Source organism: Sapajus apella, unplaced genomic scaffold (genome assembly GCF_009761245.1).
Source record: "Sapajus apella isolate SASKATOON/1434 unplaced genomic scaffold, GSC_monkey_1.0 scaffold26, whole genome shotgun sequence".
Classification (NCBI taxonomy): Eukaryota; Metazoa; Chordata; class Mammalia; order Primates; family Cebidae; genus Sapajus; species Sapajus apella.
Window position 1 is genome coordinate 11,659,738 of NW_022436966.1, and position 12,526 is coordinate 11,672,263.

General features: G+C 40.8%; 1 pseudogene; it reads left to right on the forward strand.

Moving 5' to 3' along the window:
- The first annotated feature begins 4,994 nt into the window (after nt 1-4,994).
- LOC116560571 lies at nt 4,995-8,562 on the forward strand (annotated as a pseudogene).
- Nucleotides 8,563-12,526: the final 3,964 nt, after the last annotated feature.

Below are 12,526 nucleotides of genomic sequence, written 5' to 3' on the forward strand. Positions count from 1 at the left end.
AAACTTCTTTAAGTCATTTTTCTGCCAGATCTTATTGCAGAATCTTGAAAAATTTTGGAAACAAAATCCAAGTCAAAGGAACTCAAAAGTCACAGTTGTTTGAGAACATTTATTATGGCATCAAAGACTATTAAACCCCTCAACAACCCTTGAGAATTTATCATATTTGATACAGCACAGTCATCATCATCATCTTCACATAAGTATTTTATCTTTTTTTTTTTTTTTTCGAGACAGAGTCTTGCTCTGTCGTCAGGCTGGAGTTCAGTGGCCCGAGATCTCTGCTCACTGCAACTGAGTAGCTGGGACTACAGGCAAGTGCCACCATGCCCAGCTAATTTTTGTATTTTTAGTAGAGATAGGGTTTTACCATGTTGGCCAAGATGGTCTCAATTTCTTGACCTCATGATCTGCCTACCTCAGCTTCCCAAAGTGCTGGGATTATGGTTATAGGCATGAGCCACCGTGCCCCGCCTATATTGCTTTTTTTTTTTTTTTTTTTAACACACTTTATACATTACATCTTATTTAATAAGTCAGAACAGCCATATGTGATAGATGTTATTATCCCCCTTTCACAGATTGAAAAACTGAGGCACAGAGAAATTAAGTCATTTACTAACAGCTAGTAAATGGTGGAATTAAAAAACACAGATTCATTTAACTCTGGAGCCATGCTGACTATTACCTCACCATATGCACTCCTTCATTCAATAAATGATATGTGTAGGAGCAGATTTACCATGAAGCTAATAAAGCTTAGGACCCTTGACTTGTCCAAGCTCCTTCCAAAGCTTGGGAGTGGGAGTCCCTCATGGTGTGTTCACGCAGCCGTGTGTCTTTGTAAAATTGGCAATCAATTAAGACTGTGGTCTGGTCACTCTGGCTCCTCCTCCATCACACTTACCCTCCCATCAAGTGGCACTAGAGTGACTGTGGATATTTTTGCGATAATGCTAAATTGGGGATTGGGGGATACAACTGATTTGGGTTTTGTGTAATAGTTTACGTAATTCACAATCTCTTTTGTGTAAGGTTAAGCTATCACTGCCTATGTTGCTGTAGAAATGCCTTTTGGTAATATTCTTACCACTTACTGTGAGAACTCATCTGGTGTTACAGTTCAACTAAAGGAGTTAACAAATGGTGAAGAAAATAAAATATTTGGGAGGTTGAGGCAGGTGGATCACTTGAGGCCAGGGATTCTAGACCAGCCTGGCCAATATGGCAAATCTCCATAAAAACACAAGAATTAGCCAGGCTTGGTGGCCCACGCCCATAATCCCAGCTACTCAGGAGGCTAAAGCATGAGAATTGCTTGAATCTAGGAGGCAGAGGTTGCAGTGAGCTGAGATCACACCACTGCACTCCAGCCTGGGCGACAGAGCAAGACTCTGTCCCCTCCAAAAAAAGAAGAACCAATTAGAGCAAAAATCACATTTTGGACATTTTAAATTAAACTTGCATAAAAATTCATAAAATTTAAATAAAAGTAAGCTCCTGTTAGAATTAATTAAACCATTAACGAAATTAGGTACAATGTAGTATTTAAACACCTTAGAGATATTTTTATTAAATGGTTTATATAAATGAACATAATTTTTCTGGATACTGTGCTTATAGGAAGTAGCTTATTCCCCCGCGGTGAATGATGAATCATGAATTTGATGAAGAACCCAGGCATATTATGACATACAATGGGTGATAAATTTGGGGCTCCTCCAGCTTGAATTGTCAGATGAACAGTGACAGCCAGGTCTTTACCTTCCTGGTACATAGTTACTGAAGCATTTGTCAAATGAATGATCAAATGAATGAGTGAATGAATCATCAGATTTATATACAATCCTGTAGACTGAGACCCTTTAGTTCAGAGAGGCTGGGTGATTTATCTCCTAGTGATCAGTGATCAGTGGCAGGTTGAGACAAGGACTTGGGTTGCCTCACTTTCAATCCTGCAGTCTTTAACAAGATTTCAAATTGTGAATGTTTTCTAGAAGGCTTTAAATAAGTCTCCACCATTTCCAACAACAATAGTACTGAAGGTACATCTTTTACACCGTGGGGACTATTGTCCCATAGGCAAGGATGGCTCCTTAGGAAATCCAGGAAACAAGGCAGTGATTGCTTTAGATATGCTTTCATATTATCTGACCTGGTTCTGATCAACAATATACCAACAAAGTGTTAGGGGGACAGAGGAGTCTCTCTAGATCAAGTGTTTTCAAACTGAGGGTCTTGACCCCATAGTTGTTAAAGAAATCGATTTAATGGCTGAATTTTAAAAGTAGAATAAAAAAGAAAATATCAGATTGCATTGCCACATGGTAAGGGATTAAGTATTATTTAGAGAAAACCTTATACCTTGTCATAATGTAAACATATATATATATATTTTACTGTGGATAGTAGTCAAAACTTATTTTTAAAAAAACTAGAGTTGGTGATCGAATGCCTAGCACACAATAAGAGGGTAACATTCAGCGTAATATGTATTTAGGGGAAAAGTAAGCCTGGGTATAAATGTAATTGTTTGGAGTTGAGGGGGAAAGGAGGAAGAACTACCACAGTTGGGTGGGCTCTTAAATCATGCACAGAGGAGAAAAAGCTCAGTGCCCAAGTGCTGAGTCCAGAGTTCAGGGCTGGAGGTCTCAACAGACTGGGCTGAGACTCAGGATCCTGAAAAGCTTCTCACTAAATGGAGATTCAGCCTGAGTTCAGGTCTGTGATGGATCCAGCTGGAGTTGATGTGGGCAGGCTTGCAGGGGGCTGACACCAAGCCAAGGTGTCACTGGGCATGGTCGAAGATTAAGGTGTTGACTTTAAGGTGCGTTGAGCCCCAGTTGCAGGTATAGTTGGTTTTATTCAGTGCTAGATTTTGAAGGAAAGACTTGAAGGGATGTGTCCAGAGTCCATTGGAAGTGGATGTAAAAATACTGGGAAACTGGAACTGGGAGCCTATTGAATTGTGGGGGATGCAATAGGCAATGGGGTGGGGATAAAGCCAGAGTCATACAGTGGGCTTAGAAAATCATCTCTATTACCTGTTTTTTTCTCAGATTACTTACTCCATAAAACAACTATATATGGATGATACTGCAGTGCTGCTATATTGAATATTATCCAAAAAGAATAATGAGTATAAAAGTGCTATACCTGCCTTTTTGTTAGTATTTTCCTACTGAATCTTTTTCCATACCTTTATTTTTAACTTTTCCCCTGACTTTTTTTTTTGAGATGGAGTTTTGCTCTGTCACGCAGGCTGGAGTGCAATGGCGCAATCTGCTCACTGCAGCCTCTGCCTCCCAGGTTCAAGTGATTCTACTGCCTCAGCCTTCCAAGTAGCTGGGATTGGATTACAGGCATGTGCCACCATGCCCCGCTAGTTTTTGTATTTTTAGTAGAGATGTGGTTTCATCATGTTGGCCAGGCTGGTCTCGAACTCCTGACCTCAGGTGATTGCCCACCTCGGCCTCCCAAAGTGATGGGATACAGGCATGAGCCATCGCCCCCAGCTGGCATTTTGTTCTATTTGTGTCTCTTGTAAATAGGAGATAGGTATTTTTAATTAAAATATATCAAATTGTTAAACAGCTTTTTACTAGGAAGGTGAATAACTGTCAAGATCCAAAAAGTTTAAAGTAGCAATTACAAAAAAAAATTTTAATGCTAATTCTATAACTAGATGTATTAAAATGAATGCTTTGCCAATTGGCTCAAAATACAACTCAGTAAATATTAATCTATGAAATTATGCTTTAGAGTAAATGACCATAGAAAAAGGAGTATAGGGAACAAATAGTGCTATTAGATCATATTAAACCAATGCCAGAGCACTGGTGATTTGACATCCACCAACTATATAACCAGGAGGAAAAAATGATAAAAACATTTTATTTATTTATTTATTTTTTGAGACAGAGTCTCGCTTTGTCAGCCAAGCTGGAATGCAGTGACACCATCTCGACCCATTGCAACCTCCATCTTGTGGGCTCAAGCGATTCTTCTGCCTCAGCCTCCGGAGCAGCTGGGATCACAGGTGCCACAATTGGCTAATTTTTGTATTTTTAGTAGAGACAGGTTTTCACCATATTGGCCAGGCAGGTCTTGAACTCCTGACCTCAGGTGATCCACTTGCCTCAGACTCCCAAAGTGCTGGGATTACAGGCATGAGCCACCACCACAGATGGACAAAACATAGATTTAAAAATCCTGTCTACTTTTAAAATCCTTTGAGACTTTAGAAAAAGGTCAGAATTTAACTTGAAATGTTTTACTTTGTTTTTTGAAGGAATGTATAGACTGTAATTGACAGATTGCCTATGGAATTAAATTGGGTACAGCTTCAGACCCCATCTTGACCTGGCCCTGTGAGTTACTTCTGTTATTTCAGCACTTTGGGAAGCTGAGGTGGGCGGATTGTTTGAGCCAAGAGTTCGAGACCAGCCAGGGCAAAATAGTGAGACTCCTGTCTCTACAAAAAATAAAAAAAGAAGACATAAGGAAGCTATTTGGGTTTTTCCACTCTTTTAATTTTTAATTTTATTTATTTATTTTTTGTTTTCTTTTTTTTCCACAAAACTGGTTCAGAAGAAATTTTTATTACATATAACTATATATAATAAAATACATATTTATATATAATATATAATAAAGATATATATTATATATAAGAAAAACATATTTTGTATCATATATCATTACGTATATGATTATATCATATATATATTTGAGACAGGGTCTTCCTCTGTCTCTCAGGCTGGAATGTAGTGATGCAATCATGGTTCACTGCAGCCTTGACCTCCCCAGCTCAAACAATCCTCCAACCTCAACCTCCCAAATAGGTGGGACTACAGGTACACACCACCACACCCAGCTAATTTTTTTTTTTTAATTTTTTAATTTTTTTAGAGACAGGGTCTCAGTATGTTTCCCTGGCTTGTTTTAAACTTCTAGACTCAAGCAATTCTTCTGCCTTGGCCTCCCAAAGTGTGGAAATTACATGCATAAGCCACTGCACCCTTTGACTTCTTTAGAAGAAAAAGTCTCTAGAAGCCACTCTTTGACTTCTCTAGAAGAAAAATTATGTTTTTAAAAGACAGATTATAGAAGAAGTGACTGATACTGCAGTGAATATCCTAGCATAATGCATGACAAAGGTAAGTTCATGATGTTCATGATGGGGGTGGGGTGGGAAGATATTCAGCTGGAAGGGGCATGGCTGTGGGTATGGGAAGCCAACTAGTCAGAATGAACACCAGCCACAGGGCTGGAGAAAGGTCCTGAAGCCCCCCTACAGTACTATGTATTAATGTTTTAGTGTGTGTTTCTTGAGGATCTCTAGAGGGGCTGGGCAGCAGCAGGGCTCTTAGGGGATCAGGTTAGAGGCCATTTCCCAACCAGTATGAGAGATGGTATTTCAAGACAACAATCTAGGTGCTAGGGATGCTTATTGCTTCTAGAATGATCAATATTTTTAGGCCTTTTCAGTAGACAGGCCTTGGAAATGTATATCTAGTTTTTAAAGATAAAGCGTCTCATAAATTTGTGCAGGCACACACTTTCAATTCAAATTCAGCATTTTTACTTACCTTCTTCTTTATCACATTTATATCTTCTTTCTTTTACACCAAAAATCCTGATTCTCAAGAACACAGGGAATGAGAGTTAGAGTAATTCATAGTTTCGATGCTATTAGCAACACTAACAGTACCACCACTGATGTGTTTACTGAAAACAGCTAATATTTTTGCCTGTGCTGTCTCCATTTCCCCTGCGTAAAAGCATCTGTTCTTTAAGTACACTAACCAGAGCATGTAGCCATTACATGCTATACTCTCTCTTTCTACGCTCATTTGTCTTAGATCTATAAGTAACTGTGTATGTAATTTTTTTTTTTTAGAGATGGAGTTTCTCCATGTTGGTCAGGCTGGTCTCCAACTCCCGACCTCAGGTGATCCGCCCGCCTCAGCCTCCCAAAGTGCTGGGATTACAGGTGTGAGCCACCGCGCCTGGCCAGCCCATTCTTTAATATATTCCTGAGGAAAGGCACATGACAACATATTTCCTGATAGCAGATTGTTTGTGTCTTTTATATTTGAGGCCATTTTGCTAGATATAAAATCCTGGGCTTCACTCTCAAGCAGGCTTTCTATAGGTAGAGACAAGATGTCTACCAGTGGCTCCAGAATTGTACCCTTCTAGCTTAATAACCCTGGAAGACAGAGAGTTTTGCTTTTCAAATAATTCCAGCAAGTCTTGGGATGAGTTCTGATTTTACTCTTTTGAGTCATGTTTTCATCTTGAAGCCAATCACTATTGTCAAGTGGATGAAATGCAAAGATGAGCCAGGCATGAACTGTACATTCATCCTGGATCTAAGGAGTGGGATAGCCCCATCCAAGCCAAATGGATCAAGAGTGGGAAGGGATGGATTCCCCAGGGACTATCAGTGTGCTGTCAGTAGAAAAGGCAGGAATCGAGGTTAGATAGGCAAAAGCAATAGGTAGATATCCACTATAGTTTCACATGTATGGATAGATTTTCCTCAAATTATTTGCCAGTTGTTTCAGGGATGAATCCTTCATCTGTCCAACTAGGAACGGAACTGCCATAAAGGCCCACTTTTGTGATTGTAGCAACACCTAACGAGAGGCCAGATATTTACTCAGTTGGGCAAAGCTACAACGCTCCACTACTTAGATGAATCTGGTCTAACATTGTAGTAGTATGAATCCTGTGGCCAGATGTATTGTCATGATCAGTTATTAGGAAAAATACTTAACTGAAACGACATTGTCAGACATGACATTTGACAACAAATATGTGAAACAAGGAGACCAACAAATAGAAAAACATATTAAGAGAAGGTTCTGACCTTTTGAGATATAATCAGAAGTAGAATTTGCTTTTAATGCTGCAAATGGAAACTTAAAATGATAGAATTGGTTAAAATTACAAATTAAATATAGATAAAATTCCATTTCTAGCAGCAGAAGAAGAGATTGTTATGTGTCACTATCAAATGCAACAAATACATTTGGCAAAAGAATCTTTTGAAGTTGGGGTCTTGAAAACGTCCATTTTCATGAACTGGGTTCCAATTGGGTATCAATATTTTAGATGATAGAAATTAAGTAGCAATTACTCTATTAAGATGGGGAGGGGGTAGGTCTTTCATAGATAAAACATTTAGGTAGCAGAATACAAAGTCATTTTTAAAAATTCTAGCATTTATTGCATGCATTTTTCCCTTCTGATTTTCCATGTTTCTTGGGCTTGAGCTATAGAATGACTGAACCGTGCCTTTTTCCAGTGATTTCTTACTGCATCTCCCTTAGTAGCAATGGGGAGCAGTTACATTAAAATTTAAACATTCTTTAAAAATATAAGATGTGGAGCAGAAATCCGCATCCAGGAACAGAGCCCTTTGCTCCTCCCTCAGAATGAATGGAGACCAGAAATCAGATGCTTATGCCCAAGAAAAGCAGGATTTCATTCAGCACTTCTCCCAGATCGTTAGGATGCTGACTGAGGATGAGATGGGGCACCCAGAGACAGGAGATGCTATTGCCCAGCTTAAGGAGGTCCTGGAGTACAATGCCATTGGAGGCAAGTATCACCAGGGTTTGATGGTGCTAGTAGTGTTCTGGGAGCTGGTGGAGCCAAGGAAACAGGATGCTGATAGTCTCCAGCGGGCCCTGACTGTGGGCTGGTGTGTGGAACTGCTGCAAGCTTTCTTCCCGGTAGCAGATGACATCATGGATTCATCCCTCACCTGCCAGGGACAGATCTGCTGGTATCAGAAGCCAGGTGTGGGTTTGGATGCCCATCAATGATGCTATCCTTCTGGAAGCATGTATCTACTGCCTGCTGAAGCTCTACTGCTGGGAGCAGCCCTCTTACCTGAACCTGATCGAGCTCTTCCTGCAGAGTTCCTATCAGACTGAGATTGGGCAGACCTGGACCTCATCACAGGCCCCCAGGGCAATTCGGATCTCGGCAGATTCACTGAAAAGAGGTACAAATCTATTGTCAAGTACGAGACGGCTTTCTACTCCTTCTACCTTCCTATAGCTGCAGCCATGTACATGGCGGGAATTGATGGTGAGAAGGAGCATGCCAACACCAAGAAGATCCTGCTGGGGGTGGGAGAGTTCTTTCAGATTCAGGATGATTACCTTGACCTCTTTAGGGACCCCAGTGTGACTGGCAAAGTTGGCACTGACATCCAGGACAACAAATGCAGCTGACTGGTAGTTCAGTATCTGCAGCAGGTCACTCTAGAACAGTACAGGTCATGAAGGAAAATTACGGGCAGAAGGAGGCTGAGAAGGTGGCCCAGGTGAAGGCATTATATGAGGAGCGGGATCTGCCGGCCGTGTTCTCACAGTATGAGGAAGACAGTTACAGCCACATTATGGGTCTCACTGAACAGTATGCAGCACCCCTGCCCCCAGCTATCTTTCTGGGGCTAGTGCACAAAATCTACAAGTGGAAAAAGTGACCTAGAGACTGCAAGGGCGGGGAGAGGAGGCTCTCAACAAATAAATTATTGTGTAATCTTAAAATATATATATATGATGTATACTTATAAAATAATGTAGCACAAGAAAAAGTGACCTAAGATTACTTCTGAAAAAACAATTAAAGGAAGCAAGTTCATTATTGATAATTGTTTGGATTTACATGACTGCCCAAATCTCAGGTCAAATTGTAATCCCCAGTGTTGAAGGAGGGGCCTCATGGGAGGTGACTGGATCCTGGGGGCAGATTTCCCCTGTGCTGTTCTCATGATAGTGAGTGACCTCTCACAAGATCTGGTTGTTCTTTATATTTTTAAAAATAGAGACGGGTTTTTTTTTTTTTCTTTTTTTTTTTTTTTTTGAGACGGAGTTTCGCTCTTGTTGCCCAGGCTGGAGTGCAATGGCGCGATCTCGGCTCACCGCAACCTCCGCCTCCTGGGTTCAGGCAATTCTCCTGCCTCAGCCTCCTGAGTAGCTGGGATTACAGGCACGCACCACCATGCCCAGGTATTTTTTGTAGTTTTAGTAGAGACGGGGTTTCACCATGTTGACCAGGATGGTCTCGATCTCTTGACCTCGTGATCCACCCGCCTCGGCCTCCCAAAGTGCTGGGATTACAGGCTTGAGCCACCGCGCCCGGCTAGAGACGGGTTTTAACATCTTACCCAGGCTGGTCTTGAACTCCTGGCCTCAAGCAATCCACCCGCCTGGGCCTCCCAAAGTGCTGGGATTACAGGCATGAGCCACCATGCCTGAGATCTGGTTGTTTATAAGTGTGTAGCACCTCCCTCCTCTCTCTCTCTCCTATTCCAGCCATGTGAGACGTGCCTGCTTCCCCTTAGCCTTCTGCCATGATTGTAAGTTTCCTTTACTTTCTGTACAGGCTGCTGAACTGTGAGCCAACTGAACCTCTTTTCTTTATAAATTACCAGTGTCAGGTAGTTCTCTATAGCAATACGAGAACAGACTAATACAATCGTCTTTTATATTCTGTCAGTAAAAGCTAAATATTGATTCTGTTTTTCTCTTTACCCCTTTTTAATCTTCATACCACTCATTTAAAACAATCAGATAACTGGATTTCTCAATTTATGAAGCACAGTAGATTTTTGTCAAGGGGACATAACTTTCCACAAACTCAAATAATGTATCCCCTCAAGATGCAGCTGAATATGCCTAAAGCTTTAATTATAAGGCACTTTCAGACTTCTCATGTCAAGTTCAGGTTGAAATGGAATTTGTTGGCATGTAAGAAAATGCAGTAATTTATATACACACACACCAATTTAGACACTCCAGATCTATTCCTGATGGACCAAAAAAGTACTGAAAGATAATTTTGGCTTTATAAAAGTGTTCCAGAAGATATGATTATTGTAATTTTGCTCTATTCCAATTTTTCCTTAGATTTGTGCCCTTCACACACAAATACATACTTCTTCAATTTTTCCCCATTTCTCAAAAATCCAAGGATTCTGTATGTGTGGTACAGCTTGTCCCTGGATTTTCTGACTTTTCATTTTTGCATAATACTTTAGCATCCATGAATACATTTCTCTAGCAGTTGAAGATTACTAAACTTTTCTTCCCTGAGCAGTGTAGCAATGAATCTTTCATTCAACAGGAACATGAACAATTAGGCTTTTATTAGTTAGAGCATGGAAAATTCATTATGTTCAGTGTTTGATTCCATCGATTAGGTACTTTTAAAGACCTTTCATGCTAGTCACTGGTCCACTTGGGAAATATGACAGTTCATATCATTACCATCATAGAAATGTCTGCTGCTAAATGTCTCAGATCAAATGACTCATCAGTCTCCACACCAGTGATTTCCAACTTTAACTTCTCAAATCTCTGACCACCCCCTCTTACCCTCTCACTGGCAACAGCTAACCTCACCTCCTACGTTGTAGAGGAAATAGAAGCCCCATCTTCTCAATATAAAACATATAAGCCTACCTTTCCTCCTTCCTGTAGTTACAATAGAGAATTTATACTGATTGCTCTTTAATGTTAACCCCTTCTTCCTTAATTGTAGTCCATTACCTCCCTGCTTCTAAAAGGTACTACTTTATCAGTTCTTTTTCTGCTCTTGTACATTCCATCTCTCCCCACCTACCCTGATTAGATCCTCTGAATTGAGCTCTCAACACATTCAAGTCATTCCCATTTTTATTTTTATTTATTTGTTATTTATTTTTTGAGACAGTCTCACTCTTGTTGCCCAGGCTGGGGTGCAATGGTGCTATCTTGGCTCACTGCAACCTCCACCTCCTAGATTCAAGCGATTCTCCTGCCTCGGCCTCCCAAGTAGCTGAGATTACAGGCACCCACCACAATGCCAGCTAATTTTTGTATTTTTAGTAGAGACGGGGTTTCACCATGTTGGCCAGGCTGGTCTCAAACTCCACCCACCTTGGCCTCCCAAAGTGCTGGGATTACAAGCAAGAGCCACCACACCCAGCCTCATACCCATTTTTAAAGAAGTCTCTCAGTCCCACATCCCCTTCCAAAGATCATCTCATCTCTCTCCTTTCCTTTATGGACACACTTTTTGAATGTGTGATTTGTATTTGCTGTGTAGCTGCTGTAGTTACCTTCCCCAAATCCACCTCCCCTTCTTTCTAACAAAAACTGATTTGTGGGAGGGGAGCAGCAATGGGTCCAGCTAAAGAGCTACATTTCCCAGCCTCCCTTGCAGCTAGGAGTGGCCATGTGACACAGTTATGGCCAGTGATTTGTGAGCTGAAGTCATCTGGGAATTTATAGCAAATGTTTGCTTTCCTAAAATGGCACCAACCTTTCCCCCTTGATGTTTCTTCCTTTTTCCTATCTGAAACACTGACTTGAGAATTAGCAGCCTTCTTACACTCACAATGTTTAAAAAAAAAAAAAAAGCCAATACTAAGGATGACAGTGCAGAAAGATGAAGGATTCTAGAACATTGATGACATTGTGGAGCCACTGCACCAGCCTGAACTATCAACCTCTGTCATTCTTGTTATGTGAAAGAAATAACCCAATATAATTAAGCTATCTTCAGCAGATTCCATTACATGTGGCCAAATGCAATTCCTATTCAATGCTCTTGATCCCTACATTTCCTCACCTTCCACTCACTCTCAAGCCATGCCATTCTGGCTTCTGGCAGGTCATTCCACTGAGCTCACCAGGGACCTACATGTTGTGAAATCCAGGGGGCATTTTTCAGCTCTCGTATTAACCTCTGACTCTGCTGTCCGTGTCCTTCTTCTTGAAACCACCTCCACTCATTCACCTCCTGCTGCTCCCTCTCTGTCTCCTCCACAAGTTCATCTTCCTCTTCTAGCCACACTGTCTTGCAGCCTCTAGGACATACCATGGCCTTTGCCACATGCTATTCCTGCTGTCCGTTATGCTCTCTTCTCCCTCCCTTTGCCTAGCTAACTCTCTCTCATCCTTCAGTTCTCCATCGATTCTCAGTGTCCTCAGGGAAGCCTCCCTTGACCTCCTTGTGAGATCACATTACCTTGTTATACACTCCCTCACAGCTCTTAACACAGGTGCAACTGTACCTTCTCTAGCATGGCTCCTTGAGTAGGTCATCTCGTCCTGCAGACAGTAAATGCTGTGAAGTGAGGGACAAGTCTATTTTGCTCTTTATTGTATTCCCAAACCCACATAATATGTGCTCAATAATAATAAATGAGTAAATAGATCAATGTGTAATTATATAGTGATCTACTTATTTGTTTATTATCTGTCTTTCTCCATGACAGCAGGAAACAAAACTATTTTGTACATACAGTTCTAACACATCGCACATGGCACACAGCAGGAAAACATTTTAATTTTTGAATAAATGAATGAGGATTCCAAAGGAGACAATATAGTAGTTCTACCCATATCATGTCAGTGTTTTGAGGTTTTTATTTTTATTTTTTTACTAACTTTTGATACAGTTTCTGGTTACAATAAAGCACCAAATACCTTTACTGTCCATAGAGAAGAGTCATTTG